Genomic DNA, 6,000 nt, shown 5'->3' with positions numbered 1-6,000 from the left:
TTTACCGCCGGATGCAAATCTAACCCCCCCTTCCCAACTGCCTAAACTCAAGTCCCCTGGGGGGTGCCTAACCCTAACCTCCCCCCCGGGTGTGCCTAACCCTAATAACCCTGCCTTCCTCTAGCCTGACCCTAACCTCCCTGGGGGGTGCCTAACCCTAAGTCCCCCCCGGGAACCCTAAACCTAACCCTCCCCCCACAGTTATCCATGCTCATTGCTCGGTGTCCCTTCGATCAGTTTCCTGGTGTATGTCTAATGACGGGCGTCAGGATTACGAAGCCTGTCTTTAGAACCTTGCCAGGATTAGACAGTCGGGAAGCCTGGCGGTTGGGATTACGTCCGTCGGCTTCCCGACTGCCACCCCGCTGCATAGGGAGTACCACTACTGGGGGCACTGCATAGGGGGTACCACTACTGGGGGCACTATATAAGGGGCTTACTAATGGGGGCACAAGGGGCATTGTACAGGGGGGACCACTACTGGGGGCACTGTATAAGGGGCACTGCATGGGGGGATCACTACTAGGGGCACTACTGAAGGCCTGCATAAGGGGGACCTCTCCTTGGGCACAAGGGGCACTGCATATGGACACAACTACAGGGGGCACTGCATATGGGCACCACTACAGGGGGCACTTCATATGGGCACTATTACAGGGGGCATTGCATAAGGGCACTACTACAGAGGGTACGGCATATCGACACCTCTACAGGGGGCTGCCCCTAATCTTTATTTTTACTTCTCTGTACTTTAATCCCATATGGGCCCGCCTCCTCCCTGGAACACTTGAGGGGGGGAGTTGGACGCCGTAGCAGGCATGTGCTCCGGGCACTCTGGCTACACACTACTCCTCTGCACACCTATACAATCATTGGGCCTTTCTTTAGATTTTGACCTATTCATGTGATATTGCTAGAGTCTTTACACACCTTTGGCCATGTTTTGTCAGAAAAAAAATGGTCAAATCGAAGGATCTCATCTTATGTGCAGTTTAATATTTATTCTATACGACCAGACGAGATTGGACCAAAAGTGCAGCATGTAAGACCCTTAAGTTGGGTACATATCTTTGCAATCACTCTTTCGATGCGATGGTTCAATCGATTTCACTTCACTCCCGATTGGAATTCCCTATCACAGTGCTGATACGCGTGTACACACTTATACAATCATAATGCTTGTGACCTTCTATAGCTGCCAAAATATCGAAAGAAAATGATTGTACCACCCACAGATGTGGTGCTGCTGCTGGTGTAGAATCGCAAGAATGGACGAAGGTGCGTACACGCTGCACTTTTGGTCGAAATAATAACTCAATGATTGTATATGTATGTACCCAGCTTTACACTCTTTAACAAGCCATAAAATCACTCTCTTTATATTGCAGTACTATTTAGCATTTTCCTTTTGACCTTGTACCTGTAGCTGGAATAAACTCTTTCCCTGTATTGCTACACCAATTTATTCTTTCACCTTTAGTGCCTCCACCCAAGTCTCGGGCCCTTATACCCCTTCCACCGAGTGGGCTTGGGAACACCCCCAGAAGGTAAATATAAGATAGGGTTACAATAGCATTAAACAATAAATTGTATCTGCATATGTATATACAGTATGTTTACAGTATCAGTATAGCATATGTCTTATTCTCTCAGTGAAATCCACACAAACATTTAAGTATTTTATTTTACTGCTCCACTTTTTTCAAACTGTAGAGCAAGGTTCTAGTTAGATTAGCAACATACATATATTTTTACAGTTAGCTATTAGCATAGGATAAAAATAATACACAGTTAACATATGTGATTAATTCATACATGTGGATTAATTTATAGCAATATATACAACTATTAATCTATTACACTGTCACTCACTCCTCTAAGTTCCCTTAAAAGTCTGTGTGCATGGCCATGCTCATTGGTGCACATAAATATTTGCTTCCAATAAAAGTGGCATCCAAAGTTGGGTTGCAATAATATAGTTTTAACAGTCCTCCTATCTTACTATCTTAAAAAACAAAAGTTTTTGGGAATCCTTTGATGCAATTCCAATATGTGTGGCAATAAAACCTATGTCTGAATGTATGTTTTGTTGTTTATCTTATATATAATCTTTTGCTCAGGGTGCAGACTATTTATATGGTTACAGTGGTTTTCCTCTTTATTTTTTACAGTTGCTGCAGATGCTTGTTGGAATAGAGAGAGGTTCTCATCTAACTAATTATTTTGTATGGTTGGTGCTGCTGAATAGAAGACGGTAAATATACACAGCCGCTTAGTAATAGCGCTAATTATTCTTCAATTAATCATCTGCAGTCACGTATTATGTCAGTCTTTCTTGCAATGATGAGATTGTTGTAAATGTTGTATTAATGTCTCTCCTAGATCTTTTCATAAGTAATTGAGCTCTGAATGGATCCCCTTTAGGTTTGTTTGGCTGCTTATAAACAGGCTTATACTTAAATGTGGACAGTCTATTAGGCAATAGTACGCTTCTTACAGCAAGTATTGAGCTAGCAGTTAGCTGTCTTTTTCATAATAAAAAAGTAAGGCAGGGGATAACTGCAATTGTAGTGAAGTGATAACAGAGCCGGCCCTAGGGCATTTGGAATGCCTAAGGGCACCCAAGCCCGTCTAGGGCCGGCAGCGCTTTGGGGCATGAACAGCCAGGGCAACAGTTGTTGGCTGGGCAGAGAATTTTGCAGCTGCTACTGTCACTGTGCAGCGTCCATGATCGGAGCTCAGCTGACAGCTACGATCTGGCTTGGCAACAGCAAACAGTAAGCGGGTAGCTACGGTTTGCTGGGTTGAGGCACTTGGATGACGGCTAGTGGTTAGCATGGGTGCTGTGCTGGGAGAGGGGTGATGGGTGCTGTGCTGAGAGAGGGGTGCTTTGCTGGGTGAGGGGTGCTGTGCTGGGACAGGTTGTGATCTGTGCTGGTAGAAGGGTGCTGTGCTGGGTGATGTGTGCTGTCCTGTGATCTGTGCTGGGTGAGGGGTGTTGGGAGCATAGCACAATGGGGAAGGGGCCACAGCACATTAAGACCACGCCCCTTCTGTGAGGCCACCCACTTTTTCAGGATCCTATGTGGGGGCACCACCCAAAATCTTGCCTAGAGCACTAATTTGGCTAGCGCCGGCTCTGAGTGATAACCTCCATGCATTAGTTAATGTCTGGTGTACTACTTTATTTCATTGATGAATGAGGGGAGAGTTTGTTTAGACTGTGTAGGGCTCTTGCTCAGTAGCTCAATTCATGGACAGAGCTATAAGGCCCCTCCCAATGGCGTATCTATAATGGGTGCAGTGTGTGCGGGGCACACGGGTCCCCAGGTCCAAGGGGGGCCAGCACCGCACACACTGCACCCATATTATTTTAAACTTACCTTTCCGTGGTCCCGCGGCGGGTGTCAGCGCTGCTCAGAACACTGGAAAATGGCCGCCACAGCCATTTTTCCAGTGTTCTCTGCATGCACAGAACACTGGAAACTGGCCGCCGCCATGCCCCTGCCACACTTCCTGTCTGAGGAAAGTTGTCAGCGCTGCCCCCTACTTTCCACCTGCCAAGGAAAGAAAGAGCAGGCTTCTAACAGCTTTTTACTGTTTTTCATGGACAAACAGCTCCTCTTTTATACAACTGGTGCTTACACGAACCACTGAGACTTGTGTTACCATGATCTCTTTGTGGAACACATGGGAGCTTTCATCTGTCTGCTCAATGACACTCAGATGCTGTAAGAATGTTTTATTTTTTTTTACAAAAAAAGTCTAATACATTCAACCCAGGACAAAAGAGAATTGGTGCAGCTGGACAAAATAGTGAAATGATGAGTAACCATACAGGCTGGTAAATATATGCCTTAGTAGTCAAGCAATGGTTGAGGTGCATTGAGCCTGCACAGTGGCCTGAGAAGGCAGTGATTGACAGAAATGACAGACAAACAGCCCTTTTCCTTGCAGCTAAACCCTGCCTCTTTATATCACTGCCAGCAAGAATAGCTACTCACTGGTCCTGTATGCACAAGGTACATTATGGAAGAAGAGCTGGTTGTCTATGATAAAGGAAAAAGAAAAAAAAAAGAAAAATGTGTTTCCTATTAAAGATCACACACAATTTATGTTTAGTACAGATGCTTCCAGGGTGCCCTAGAGACTAGTAAAGTTATTAGTTACTACAGTATATTAAAAAAAGCCTAAATTAGTATTGGTTTTCTATCCTCTTCCTTTCCTGTTATGAATGGCCCCCTCTCCCCCTTAATGTATGTACTGGCCTAGAGTCGGCCCTAGGCATAGGCATTTAAAGCAAATGCCTAGGGCATCTGCGACCGCCTTAGGCAGGGCCGGATTATAGGGGGGGCGACAGGGGCGGTCGTCCCTGGGCCCCCACACATAGAGGGCCCCCACACAGTGATCCCAAAGAGAACATTACTGGAGGGCAGAACAGCATTTCGCTGCCTGCGCTCCAGTTCACCTCCGTGGCTCAGTAGTTTGGTGTGCTGGTCCCCGCCCCGGTTCTCAGCTGCAGCGGTCAGTGAACATATCGGCAGAGAGGCCACAGCAGCACACCCCTTTACAGACTCCGCACTCAGGAATGGCCGCAGATCTTGCCGCTCGGGGCTGATGACAGAAGTGCCTGTAGGCTCTGAAGTGCTTTCCCCACTGCTGCAGCTCTACTTCAGTAGTAAAGTGCCGGGCCCGGCGGAGGAAACGGATTCGCCGAACTTATGAAAAAGAGGAGATGGAGATCCTCTGCAGTGCTCCGCCTCCACCCACTAGCCAGTAAGTATACAGTACTAACATGTCGGGCAGTGCCTGCCGTAGCTCTCCTGAGTCATGCACACAGACCCTCAGCCAGACTCACCACACTGGGGGCCCCCACAAGTATGTTGTTGCCCTGGGCCCCCACAAACCATAATCCGGCCCTGGCCTTAGGGGCATCCCTGTGGCTTTGCAGCTCAGCTGTGATGGTGCCGGCTGTGGCGCCTACCGACTACCTATCTTCAGAGCCAGCTACTGTGACGGTGCCGGCAACTGTCATCTTCCTACCCGCTGCCCCCGCTTGTTAATGCGATCAGAGCTCAGTTCCGATGAGGCAGCGATGCAGCAGCCAGAATGAAATCCTGTGCATGCGCAGAAGCTCATTCTGCTACAAGTAAGATGGCCACGGGAGGGCATGTAATCAAGAGTCTGATAGAATATGGGGAGTCTTAAGGTATTTGGAGGATATCTGATGGTATGTTGGTGGATCTGATTGGCATGTGTGGAGGTCTCATAGTATGTGTATAGTATTCTGGACATGTAATGGACATGTGGAGAGGTCTGATGGCATGTAAGGGGCATGCATTGAGTTTTGATGTCATGTAAAAGGCATGTGGGTATTGGGAGTTCATGTGGGGTTTCTAGTCAGCATGTGAGAGGGCTGATGGCATGTGGGGATTCTGAGTGGGATGTTAGTAGATGTTGCGGCAAATAGGCATGCCTGATGATAAGTGGAGAGTCTGTGTGGATAGTTTTTCCATTGAGATGATCTGTTCAAATGTTATTTATATACACCTTTGCTGCAGTCGTTTGCTGCTCTTGGCGTGGCAGGTTCCATGTGACTCTGCTAGCGCCGGGCATATTTTTTGCTTCTTTTTTGCCCAAAAATGTGTCTTAAGTACAAGTGTGATGCAACTAGGATGCACCAGCAGACTGTGCTGATTCATTTGGTATGCTGCACTTGTATATCTGCGTGTGCCAGTCTCCTGATGCGTCCTAGTTGCATCACATTTACAATTTAGATGCATTTTTGGACAAAAAAGAAGCCCAGAGCTGGCAGAGTCACATGGGACCTTGCAGTTCACTCGCACCAGGCGTCACGCACCACATGACGTATTGAGGCTAGATGTATGAGGACACACCTGTATGTGGCCACTATGGGCCTGATTCAGAGATAGATGGTATGGCACAGCAGCACAGAAATATTTGGCTATAACAGAAGGCAGTTTGTTCGCCGAAGTGCTA

Source organism: Taudactylus pleione, unplaced genomic scaffold (assembly GCF_031769625.1).
Source record: "Taudactylus pleione unplaced genomic scaffold, aTauple2 ptg000186l, whole genome shotgun sequence".
Taxonomy (NCBI): domain Eukaryota; kingdom Metazoa; phylum Chordata; class Amphibia; order Anura; family Myobatrachidae; genus Taudactylus; species Taudactylus pleione.
The sequence above is the reverse complement of the archived record's forward strand: the minus strand, read 5'-3'. Positions refer to the sequence as shown.